Below are 13207 nucleotides of genomic sequence, written 5' to 3'. Positions count from 1 at the left end.
CACTATTAAACTAGTCTACAAAATCTGGGAAATTGAGCTCTAGAAACGGATTAGAGTGTGTTCATTTGACCCTAACGATGTAACTATAAAACGCATATTGGATTATCTCCGTCTGGGTACAACCTTTGAAATAAAACTGCCTTTAAGGTCTGAAAATTTTATATTTTGTCTTCCCAGTATGAGAGAAGTTGCGGGATTTATTGAATAAACTGTTTTCCATAAAGTTAGAGAGAATTCGAGGGAATCTCGACGTAATTTATAATGTCGTACAAAGCCTAAGGTTTTCCATCAAACGAATTATCATTGCGTGATTAATGTGACGTAGTAAAGTAATTGAAATACGTTGCATAAGTAAACATAATCTACTTTTATTAAAAGGCGCAAGATCTGTTTCCTAGTCAATAAATGTCGATTTTATTCTTTGATTGCTGATTTATTCATTTGGCATATGAGAATCATAGCTGGAGTAACGTTTGTACTATTAAACTTGAGCTATTATTTTTCTGGGAATTGCTGATAGTGACGTGTCCTGATTTTACTTGTAAAAGTGAGTTTATTTGCGGAGATTTTTTGTTATTTACATAGCTTTGGTGGTGTAATGGTGAGCATAACTGCTTTCCAAGCTGGAGCTTCGGGTTCCGTTCCCAGCTATTGCGCTAACTGAAATCGGAGTTTTTGATTGTAATTAATCTATTTGTTGTGTAGCCTGGAAAGTTATGGTCGCTAGTGTTTGAATAAGATATAAACTGAACGTTTTAATAGCTTGTTTGGTTCAAATTGTTAGAAGGGATAAATTGAACGTTTTTAATAGATTATTTAGGTTAAATTGATAGACTAATTCAACTTAAAATAATAACGAAGCGATGCAAGACGATGTCTGTTCACTAAATTATCTACTGGAACAATGTATTGAGAATTGAGTCGTATTTAAATTACTGTATCAATAGAGAAGACAGTTACCTAAGTTAAATCAATTCTGAATAATAGAGGAGAGATAATGGCGATAGAAAGTGATTACTGAAATGTTTTTCTTTCTTATAGATTGACTGATACATGTTATAAAAATTTTGGCGATGTGTGTGTTATTTTTAAAGAAATAGGATACATTTCATAAGTGTGAAGAGCAAAGAGAAGAGGAAGTTATAAAGTTTGGTTTTTAATCTTACGAGAGAGGTAAGGAAAAATGTTGAAATGAGAGGAGTTATATATTTTTGCCCACTGGGAAAAAAGGAATAGGATATGTTGAGCTGAAAGTAAGGAAGAGAGTTAGTTGCTGTGTTGCCTACTAATTTTCAGGGTAAGTTGCTAGAGGCAGGTAGATTGTTGTAGAATAACGTAAAACTGCGTCATTACGTTGAATATACAATAACATTACTCAAATTGTTTTGACCGTTGTTCAGGTACACTAATTTCTGTACTTTTGGCAGTACAATTTTGATTGAGAGATGTTGATTGCTGTTGTAAATTCTGTTCAAGATCAAACATTTGTGACCAACTATGTTCATTGGGCTATATTTGGCTGTAAGAAAAAGAGATCTGAATGTTTGAATCGTAAAACATTGTGATAATGGATTCTGATGGTTATTGATTCTTGGTTTGATTGTTTAAGTAACACCAGTTAATTTGAGCAGGAAAGTTAATGTAGTCTAACATTATAATCTGTTTCCATTATGTGGAAGAATGTCAGGGTATTAATGTTGAAAAGCAACCTCAATAGTGAAAAACAATTGCATATGTTTTGGGAAATTAGCTAGGTTGAATTTGGTTATTTGTGCTTTGTCTCAGGGGCATCAGTTGTTGTTGTTTTTTAAAACATGCAGACTGTGTTTTATTTTATTGAGATGTAAACATGAGTCTCTGAGAAATGTTGTCATCTGAACCATTATAGTAGTGAGTTCTTGTGTAGTTTGTTTTTGCTGATTAAAGTGGTTTGTTTATTTGGTTACTGTTTATTGTTTATTTTAGGAGTTGATTTAACTTAATTAAACATTGTATTCTGATGTGTTTGAGTAGGATTCTTTATTCCGGGATGGATGGAAGTTATCTAAATATGTAAATTGAAGGAGCCATGGGAAAACACGTCTACATTTTTATTAAATGCCTGGGATTAAATGACTGATTTCTTACGCTGAGAAATGTACTACATTTGCGACAGAGGAAAAAGTATTTAGATAGTAAGGATAATTGTATCTAAGGGTAACATGTTCAATTAAGCATACATATACATTGATGTTGATTAAAACTTATGATGAATGATTTGAGGTACAGTAGAATTATCATTAGGTTTGGTTTATAGTTCACTTTTGAGTTTCTGAATCGATGTAGTGTAATGAATACTAACAAAGTGTTTTGTGTTTTTTTCTGTTTCATTGTCCCTCTTTGGAATGTTTCCAGGGACTATACTCTTGGGGAGAGTGAGTGAGATTGAGGCCATAAACTACCAAATTGAAAGGGGCCTGGAAGTTTTTGTTTTAGTGCAAAGGTATCTTAAAGGGGCACGCACACACATGGGATTTTAATGAGTTTTTATTTTCTGAGTTTTAATTACACACGTTAATTATTTTGATAAATTAATGTTTTGGGAACCTGGGATACAACATGTAGGAACTATTTGACTATTGTTTGCAATTAGTCTAATATAGTGAAAAACACTTCTTTGAAGGGATTTGTATGACCTATGACCTCTATGATGACTTTCCGTTGCGGCTTGATCACCCGCATTGGGAAGCCATTTGGATAATGAATGTATGGTCATTTGTAATACTGCTTTCAAGATCATTTGTGTAATTGGTAAATATGTTTGAGTTTATAGTTCTTAGCCATATTTGTAATTTAGACCACTGTGAAGAAGGAGAGGGCATTGCTTTTAACTAATTCTATTTTCCTATGACCACATGGGTTAAATTATTTTTCTTATGTGGAGTTTTTTTAGTTTAGTGATTTTAATTTGATTAGGTTAGTTGAAATGTTGTTTTATATTTTTTTTCCAGTTTTGTTTTACATTACTCTCATACGGAGAGATATGTGTAAAAAATTGGGGAGGATTCAGTTTGAGGTTTTGAATTGAAGTTATACACCTTGAGTGATATGTGAAGGAGTGTATTGTATTGTTGAGTGTATTGTATTGTTGTGTTTGTTTTGTTCTATTCCCGAGGGGTATAGGTCTAACTTTTTGATCCTTGGCTCTACGATGGAGTTGACAGTGAGATGGGGAGTTTCAATAGAATGTGTTGATATTCTCTGTGAAATATGTTTAGATATGTGTATTAAGAATAATTGGTCAAAGTAATAATTTATCATGTAGTTAATGAACTGAACTAAACTGTTGTTCTGATCTGTTCTTTCGAGGTTATCATGAAAAGTGACATCAGACGGTATCTTAATGCATGGAAGAGATAATTGGACCGAATAGTGTGTGTACCTCAAAACCCCCTCTAACTGGCTGAAGAGGAGTGACAAAGGCGTTGAATAAGGCCCTTCTGAACCACTTCTACCGAGAGAAAGGAACCAAGCCAGAAATCGGTGTAGTATCCGATCTAAGCTATCAACTGCTTTTCTTTCATGTTTCTCTCAGGAGTGTAAGAGTCCACATGGAGTGATCATGGAGAGAGATCTGTTCTAACCTTTTCTCATGATGCTGGTATATTGGTTGACGAATGGACAAGACATGAGTGGTAAAGATGAGACATTGAAATTGGGACATTATCATGGGCCATCCACTTTGAACTGTAAAGCTATCTGAAGAAGAACGAAAAGGACGCCAGAAGAATCCGTGCCTGAGAGGGGGGGTTAGTCAACTGTGCCAATAAAATTGTTTTATACTTTTGTATAAAAATAAGTATTTGTTCACCTACAAACAAGGAAGATTTCTGGCTCTCACAGACCTGTAACTTCCTCTTTAAGAGGCTCCTCTGTCCTCCACTCGTTACCTGTATTAATGGCACCTGTTTGAACTTGTTATCAGTATAAAAGACACCTGTCCACAACCTCAAACAGTCACACGCCAAACTCCACTATGGCCAAGACCAAAGGACACCAGAAACAAAATTGTAGACCTGCACCAGGCTGGGAAGACTGAATCTGCAATCGGTAAGTAGCTTGGTTTGAAGAAATCAACTGTGGGAGCAATTATTAGGAAATGGAAGACATACAAGACCACTGATAATCTCCCTCGATCTGGGGCTCCACGCAAGATCTCACCCCGTGGAGTCAAAATGATCACAAGAACGGTGAGCAAAATTCTCAGAACCACATGGGAGGACCTAGTGAATGACCTGCAGAGAGCTGGGACCAAAGTAACAAAGCCTACCATCAGTAACACACTACGCCGCCAGGGACTCAAATCCTGCAGTGCCAGACGTATCCCCCTGCTTAAGCCAGTACATGTCTAGGCCCGTCTGAAGTTTGCTAGAGAGCATTTGGATGATCCAGAAGAAGATTGGGAGTATGTCATATGGTCAGATGAAACCAAAATATAACTTTTTGGCAAAAACTTAACTCATCGTGTTTGGAGGACAAAGAATGCTGAGTTGCATCCAAAGAACACCATACCTACTGTGAAGCATGGGGGTGGAAACATCATGATTTGGGGCTGTTTTTCTGCAAAGGGACCAGGACGACTGATCCGTGTAAAGGAAAGAATGAATGGGGCCATGTATCGTGAGATTTTGAGTGAAAACCTCCTTCCATCAGCAAGGGCATTGAAGATGAAACGTGGCTGGGTCTTTCAGCATGACAATGATCCCAAACACACCGCCTGGGCAATGAAGGAGTGGCTTCGTAAGAAGCATTTAAGGTCCTGGAGTGGCCTAGCCAGTCTCCAGATCTCAACCCCATAGAAAATCTTTGGAGGGAGTTGAAAGTCTGTGTTGCCCAGCAACAGCCCCAACACATCATTGCTCTAGAGGAGATCTGCATGGAGGAATGGGCCAAAATACCAGCAACAGTGTGTGAAAACCTTGTGAAGACTTACAGAAAACGTTTGACCTCTGTCATTGCCAACAAAGTGTATATAACAAAGTATTGAGATAACTTTTGTTCTTGACTAAATACTTATTTTCCACCATAATTTGCAAATAAATACATTAAAAATCCTACAATGTGATTTTCTGGATTTTTTTCTTCTCATTTTGTCTGTCATAGTTGAAGTGTACCTATGATGAAAATTACAGGCCTCTCCCATCTTTTTAAGTTGGAGAACTTGCACAATTGGTGGCTGACTAAATACTTTTTTGCCCCACTGTATGTGTTATGCAACATAGCTGACTTGAAACACTGTTAACAGTTTCAGGGCCATGGGCCTTTCTCATGATGGAAAAATACAGAATAACATGAAGACAGGAACTGTGCAATGAGTTGGGGGGGCACATTCAGAACATAGTGTTGTGAGAACAAACAGTCTTTTGTTTGATAACAGGAGCCAGGTGCCTGATAACTGTATATTCTACACAGCTACAGCGACTGACCGCTGAAGCACTTAGGGGGCTGGGACCAGCCTCTGCGCCAACAATCAACGATAGGCTGGGTGAGTCTAAACCACGCCCAGTCTCTACTCTGTGACAGGCCGGCTCGGAAGCAGGTACTACCTATGTCAGAGTATATTTATAATATCTTTGTCAAGAACAAGTCAGCTCTCTGTTTGACCTGCGAGGTGGGACAGAGAGCCCGTATATACGATAATTGCATTTACCACTTATTGCTTAGCTAATAAAAAATACATAGCATACAATGGGGTGACTCATTGTCATATTTATCCTGATACCAGATTCGAATTGACGCAACCCTAACAATATTCACATGATCAAAGGGGATGTATTCACAATCATTGCAGTCAAACAAATTAAATCGACAACTTTTGACGTAAAACCAGATCTAGCGCCTTTTAATACAAGCGGATTGTTTTCTCATGCGACATATTTAAATTACTTTACGACATCACATTAACTCCGCAATGATAATTCGTTTTATGAAAAAAAAACACAAGTTAGGCTTTGTACTACGTTATAAATGACGTCGAGATTCCATCTTAATTCGCTGTAACTGTATGAAAAAACAAACATTTATTCAGCATCTTCTCTCATACTGCATAAAAATAAAAATGTCAGGCCGTATGGGTAGTACCCAGACGGAGAAAATCCCATAAGCATTTAGATGAGGTAAATCAGTTTCCCATGCCAGAAATGGACATACGCCAACTATTGTCTGAGACTATTACCCAGTCATATAATACTGAACCTTAACTTTATCAAATGATCCATAAACAGACCACTCTGAACCTCTCAGAATACTTAGTTCACCCCTTTACCATGCACTGTAAAAAATTACCCACGGGCTTAGTAAATATTGCAAAAGAAAATCAATGATTTTTACTTAAAATAATAGGTTTCTGGTTTTACTTACATTTTTTTAATACAGTACTTAATTTACATGTGTTGAAAAAATACGCATTTGCAAAACATTTGAATGAATATTTCTAAATAACAACCAACAACTTAAAAATATGATTTTCAAATTATCATTATTGTGTTGATTGATTGTGTTAATTGTGCTTGGATCATTGGGCGTTGTCTTGATCTTTCATCTCTGGAATGGCCATGCGGCAGGTAAGGACCAAATTATAACTTGGAAAGTAGTTTGGATCTCTCTACACATATTGTCAACGAAATGTAAACTGAGCAAACTGGATGCAGTCTATCACAGTGCCATCCGTTTTGTTACCAAATCACTTTATACCACCCCCCACTGCCACCTGTATGCTCTAGTTAGCAGGCAATATTAACCAGGTGAAATTGTGTCACTTCTCTTGCGTTCATTGCACGCAGAGTCAGTGTATATGCAACAGTTTGGGCCGCCTAATTTGCCAGAATCTTACGTAATTATGACATAACATTGAAGGTTCTGCAATGTAACAGGAATATTTAGACTTATGGATGCCACCCTCTAGATAAAATACGGAATGGTTCCATATTTCACTGAAAGAATAAATGTCTTGTTTTCGAGATGATAGTTTCCGGATTCGACCATATTAATCTTGATACTACCCATCCCGGATCCGGGAGCGTAATCATCGACTGACACTAATTAGCATAACGCAACGGACATAAATATTACTAGAAAATATTCCTATTCATGAAAGTCACAAGTGAAATATATTGAAACACAGCTTAGCCTTTTGATAATCACCCTGTCATCTCAGATTTTCAAAATATGCTTTACAGCCAAAGAAAGACAAGCATTTGTTTATCGATAGCCTAGCATAGCATTATGTCCAGCTAGCAGCAGGTAACTTGGTCACGAAAATCAGAAAAGCAATTAAATGAAATCGTTTACCTTTGATGAGCTTTGGATGTTTTCACTCACGAGACTCCCAGTTAGATAGCAAATGTTCCTTTTTCCCCAAAATATTATTTTTGTAGGCGAAATAGCTCTGTTTGTTCTTCACGTTTGGCTGAGAAATCGATTGGAAATTGCGGTCACGACAACGCCGGAAAATATTCCAAATTAGCTCCATAATATCGACAGAAACATGGCAAACATTGTTTATAATCAATCCTCAAGGTGTATTTCAAATATCTATTCGATAATATATCCACTGGGACAATTGGTTTTTCAGTAGGACCGAGAGGAAAAATGGCTACCTCTGTATTTTACGCAAGAATCACTCTGAGAGCCATCAGGTGACCACTTACACAATGTAGCCGCTTACGCTTATTCTTCAACATAAAGGCGTGAAACGACGTCACAAGGCTGTAGACACCTTGGAAAATACATAGAAAAAGTAATCTGGTTGATAGCCCATTCACCGCTCAATAGGGACGCATCAGAACGCAGAGCTTTCAAAACATGAGTCACTTCCGGATTGGATTTTTCTCAGGCTTTCGCCTGCAATATCAGTTCTGTTATACTCACAGACAATATTTTTACAGTTTTGGAAACTTTAGTGTTTTCTATCCTAAGCTGTCAATTATATGCATATTCTAGCATCTTGTCCTGACAAAAATATCCTGTTTACTTTGGGAACGTTATTTTTCCAAAAATGAAAATACTGCCCCCTAGTCACAAGAGGTGATTTTAAGAAAGGCATTGATGTTCATGGAGCAACGATAAGCACTGCATCGATTATTTTCAATGCAGGACACGCTAGATAAACTAGTAATATCATCAACCATGTGTAGTTAGCTAGTGATTATGATTGATTGATTGTTGTTTATAAGATAAGTTTAATGCTAGCTAGCAACTTACCTTGGCTTACTGCATTTGCGTAACAGGCAGGCACCTCGTAGAGTGCAATGTAATCAGGTGGTTAGAGGTTGCAAGATTGAATCCCCCGAGCTGACAAGGTAAAAATCTGTTGTTCTGCCCCTGAACAAGGCAGTTAACCCACCGTTCCTTGGCCGTCATTGAAAATAGTGTTCTTAAGTGACTTGCCTAGTTAAATAAAGATTAAATAAAGGTGTAAAAAATATATATATTTTTTAAATCGGCCTAACAACCAGATTGTTATGAAAACTTGAAATCGGCCCTAATTAATCATCCATTCCGATTAATTGGTCGACCTCTAGTCTGAACATTCTCACTCTGCACATGCTTTGGGAGGGGTTTCCCAATAGCATTCTGGCTCTCAGATCATCTTTTGTCCTTATCTGTTCAGAAGATGTTTCCTCCCCCTTCTCTTTCTCTCTCTCAGATTAAGGAAGAGTTCAGAAGAATTACAACTGTCTCTCTTGAGTCCACCTTTATCCAGAAGCTGGACGAATATACACCAACACTATTGGACTTGTTTAAGTCAAAAGAAGGTGCTGTAAAGGTGGGAATGTAGAAAATCTTTGAAATTCTGTACGGGGTATGCACAGTAACACCTTCAAAATAGTATATAGGTTATACTGAATGTATTTAGTTGCCGGTATTATATGTTCAATTCATTCACTCAAGAGTGAGCATGCGCAAGGAGCCTTGTTGTTGATGGACCTAGCCTTGAGTGTAATGGCTACCTCGTATTGTGTTCATACGGTATAGTAAACTTTGTTAAACTGCAACCTTGTCGTTGTGTCATTTCGAGTTAACATTTGTAGCAGAGGATGGCTAATAACTACAATGTGCCATCTCGCTTCGACGAGAAGAGGTCGTACGAAAGTTGGAAAAATGAACTTGGAATCTGGACTCGAAAAAGCAAGCACTTGTGGTGGTATTATCGCTCGAGGGAAGAGCGAGAGATACAGCACTGGAAATATCTGTTGAGGATTTGAACAAGGATGATGGTATGGGAACTTTGATAAGAGCACTGGATTCTGTATTTCTTAAAGAAGAGAAAGACCGTGCCTACGAGGCATATTCAAACTTTGATGACAGTGTTACGAGATATATTTCGGTTGCAATGACGGACTACATCATTGATTTCGAACAGAGGTACAATAGGATGCGCAAGTACGACATGGTTCTCCCGGATACAGTGTTAGCTTTCAAGTTGCTAGATACTGCCTGTCTAGATGGTAGGGAGAAGCAGTTGGCTTTGACTGCTTGTACTGTGCTGACTTTTTCATCAATGGGGTCGGCACTAAAAATAATTTTTGGTGAAAAGACGTCTGTCGCGCCAATAACAGATGGAATGCAAGTGAGCGACGCAGCATAATACACTGAGCAGCAGAGAAAAGGCACCAAATATTATGTATTATGAATAAAATAAATGTATCATAAAATATATATTTTTTAAAGGCGCCAACAAGTCACGTTCTCAAGACAACCAGAAGAGGGCGCCATTTCCCAGCACAAATCCACTGGACAAATATGGAAGGAGATCAAAATGTGCTATTTGTCAAACGGGCCGCCCCCAGGTGGTGAGGGTAGGCAACAACATCTCCACCCCGCTGATCCTCAACACTGGGGCCCCACAAGGGTGTGTTCTGAGCCCTCTCCTGTACTCCCTGTTCACCCACGACTGCGTGGCCACGCACGCCTCCAACTCAATCATCAAGTTTGCGGACGACACAACAGTGGTAGGCTTGATTACCAACAACGACGAGACGGCCTACAGGGAGGAGGTGAGGGCCCTCGGAGTGTGGTGTCAGGAAAATAACCTCACACTCAACGTCAACAAAACTAAGGAGATGATTGTGGACTTCAGGAAACAGCAGAGGGAACACCCCCCTATACACATCGATAGAACAGTAGTGGAGAGGGTAGCAAGTTTTAAGTTCCTCGGCATACACATCACAGACAAACTGAATTGGTCCACTCACACAGACAGCATCGTGAAGAAGGCGCAGCAGCGCCTCTTCAACCTCAGGAGGCTGAAGAAATTTGGCTTGTCACCAAAAGCACTCACAAACTTCTACAGATGCACAATCGAGAGCATCCTGGCGGGCTGTATCACCGCCTGGTACGGCAACTGCTCCGCCCACAACCGTAAGGCTCTCCAGAGGGTAGTGAGGTCTGCACAACGCATCACCGGGGGCAAACTACCTGCCCTCCAGGACACCTACACCACCCGATGTTACAGGAAGGCCATAAAGATCATCAAGGACAACAACCACCCGAGCCACTGCCTGTTCACCCCGCTATCATCCAGAAGGCGAGGTCAGTACAGGTGCATCAAAGCTGGGACTGAGAGACTGAAAAACAGCTTTATCTCAAGGCCATCAGACTGTTAAACAGCCACCACTAACATTGAGTGGCTGCTGCCAACACACTGACACTGACACTGACTCAACTCCAGCCACTCTAATAATGGGAATTGATGGGAAATGATGTAAAATATATCACTAGCCACTTTAAACAATGCTACCTAATATAATGTTACATACCCTACATTATTCATCTCATATGCATACGTATATACTGTACTCTATATCACCTACTGCATCCTTATGTAATACATGTATCACTAGCCACTTTAACTATGCCACTTTGTTTACATACTCATCTCATATGTATATACTGTACTCGATACCATCTACTGTATCTTGCCTATGCTGCTCTGTACCATCACTCATTCATATATCTTTATGTACATATTCTTTATCCCCTTACACTGTGTATAAGACAGTAGTTTTGGAATTGTTAGTTAGATTACTTGTTGGTTATTACTGCATTGTCGGAACTAGAAGCACAAGCATTTCGCTACACTCGCATTAACATCTGCTAACCATGTGTATGTGACAAATAAAATTTGATTTGATTTTAAATGAATCTGCTTCTGATACTGAGATTTTTATAGTTGAATCCTTAGGATCTGCTGTGATAGATACTGCATGTACATGGACAGTGTTTGGTGCAAAATGACTTGATTGCTATGTCAGTGAAATAAGTATGAAAGAAGTACAAAATATGATTGACACACCAAGCAACAGAGCTTTTAAATTTGGAGATGGGAGAATTGTCCATTCTACCAAGAGTTAAGATACCAGCAAAAATTGATCAGACTAAGTGTCCCGTTGACACAGAGGTGGTCCCTACAGATATCCCCTTACTATTAAGCAAAGCTTCCCTCAAGAAGGCAGAGGCTGTACTAGACATTTAAAAAAAATGACAAGGCAGTGATGTTTAAACAACCAGTGACTCTTGAATATACTACCTCACGCCACTATTGTGTAAACATTTTAGACAAAGTCCATGCAAAAAATTAGAATTCTGATTGACACGGAGCACATGGAGATTCTGACAGTCACAGAACATGAGCACAAAAGAAAACACAAAGTATTGTTAAAGCTTCACAAACAGTTTGGACATGCTACAGTTGACAGACTTCAGAAGTTACTCAGCAGTTCAGGGAATAATGATGATGAGAAGTACATAACTGGAATCAAAGTGTGGAAAGGACCGGGAGTAGTCATTGGTCAAGATGGTGTGGTGATATTTGTGAGGCACGGAGGCATCATTGTCAGGGTGCATCACTCAAGATGGCAGAAAGTAAATGATCAACAAGATAGAGGGGCTGTTGCTGAGAATCAGTCTCCTAATGGAAATGACAAAAAGGACACAGTAACAGACACAAACCTACCAGATGTCGCATCCAATGATATGGACACTGAAACAGGAAATGAAGCAGAGACCTTTGTAAAGAATTGCTATTATGCAGGAGACCAATCTACTGCTAAATACGTGGCTATTGCATTGTTATAACTGAGACAACACATAGCAACGTATTTTCACAGTAAAGCCTGTGGGGTCCCCTACAGGATAGCTCCCACATTACACACATAATCTCCCTTTTAAACGAACACTGTGTGCCCGAAGAAGATTCTACGATGACGGACAGACAACTGAGCCAATGGCGGAAGACTACAGACTACAACCAGCTGAACCAATCCGGAGATCCGATCTTCCTAGAGTCAACCTACTTTCTGTGACGTATATAAGGGCTGTGCTGACTGTTTACTCGCTCTCTGCCTGCTGTTCCAACACGAACTAACGGAAGAGCCGTATTTACGTGTACCAGATATTCTCCCTCTGAAATAAACTGTCGCTTGTCGTACAATTTTAACACCTGGTCTGAATCGATCCTTAACCGGCTCACCCTTCTAATATCATTTTATCAACAAAACATGGTAGCAGAGGATGGTTGAATAACGGTCCGGTCGAAGTGAGTTGATTGGGTGTGAGAAGGAGAGTGACGGAAGGACGGTTCCAAAAAGAGACGGGTGAAAGAAATTCGGGGGAGGACAATAATTCTGCTCAACTCGGGAAACTGATCTAAAAGGTGCACCATAAACAAGGTAAGCAAAACCTGTTAAATCAAACTTTGCATATTGTCGTATAGTCTGTCTAAATTCTGATCAGTATTTCCGAGTAAGTATGAATTCTTGTGTAAATTTATAATTTGCTGACGAGTCAAAGAACAGTAGAGTGAACATATGTGGTACAAACCGGCGACGGCCGGGTGATTAAATCATTGATGAGATATCAGTAAGGGGATAGCTGATTACTATTCATTAAATCTGGCGCCGAGGGGATAAATTGTAATTTTGTCCCGTGACCCGGTCAGCGCAGTCTGATAGCTTTCAATGATGAGGGATCACTTTTGAGGCCTGTTGTTCCGATAGGGGTCAAAGATAATTCTGATAGGGATCGAACATGTGTAATTATTAGTTTCGATAGGGGTCAGAGATAATTTTGATAGGGGTCGGACATGTGTATAATTCTGATAGGGATCAGCACGATAGAGATTAGGGATAGATATCAGTAAGGGGATAGCTAATTGCTATTCATTAAA

The sequence above is a fragment of the Oncorhynchus nerka genome, linkage group LG23 (genome assembly GCF_034236695.1).
Source record: "Oncorhynchus nerka isolate Pitt River linkage group LG23, Oner_Uvic_2.0, whole genome shotgun sequence".
Taxonomy (NCBI): Eukaryota; Metazoa; Chordata; class Actinopteri; order Salmoniformes; family Salmonidae; genus Oncorhynchus; species Oncorhynchus nerka.
This window is presented reverse-complemented; position numbering follows the sequence as displayed.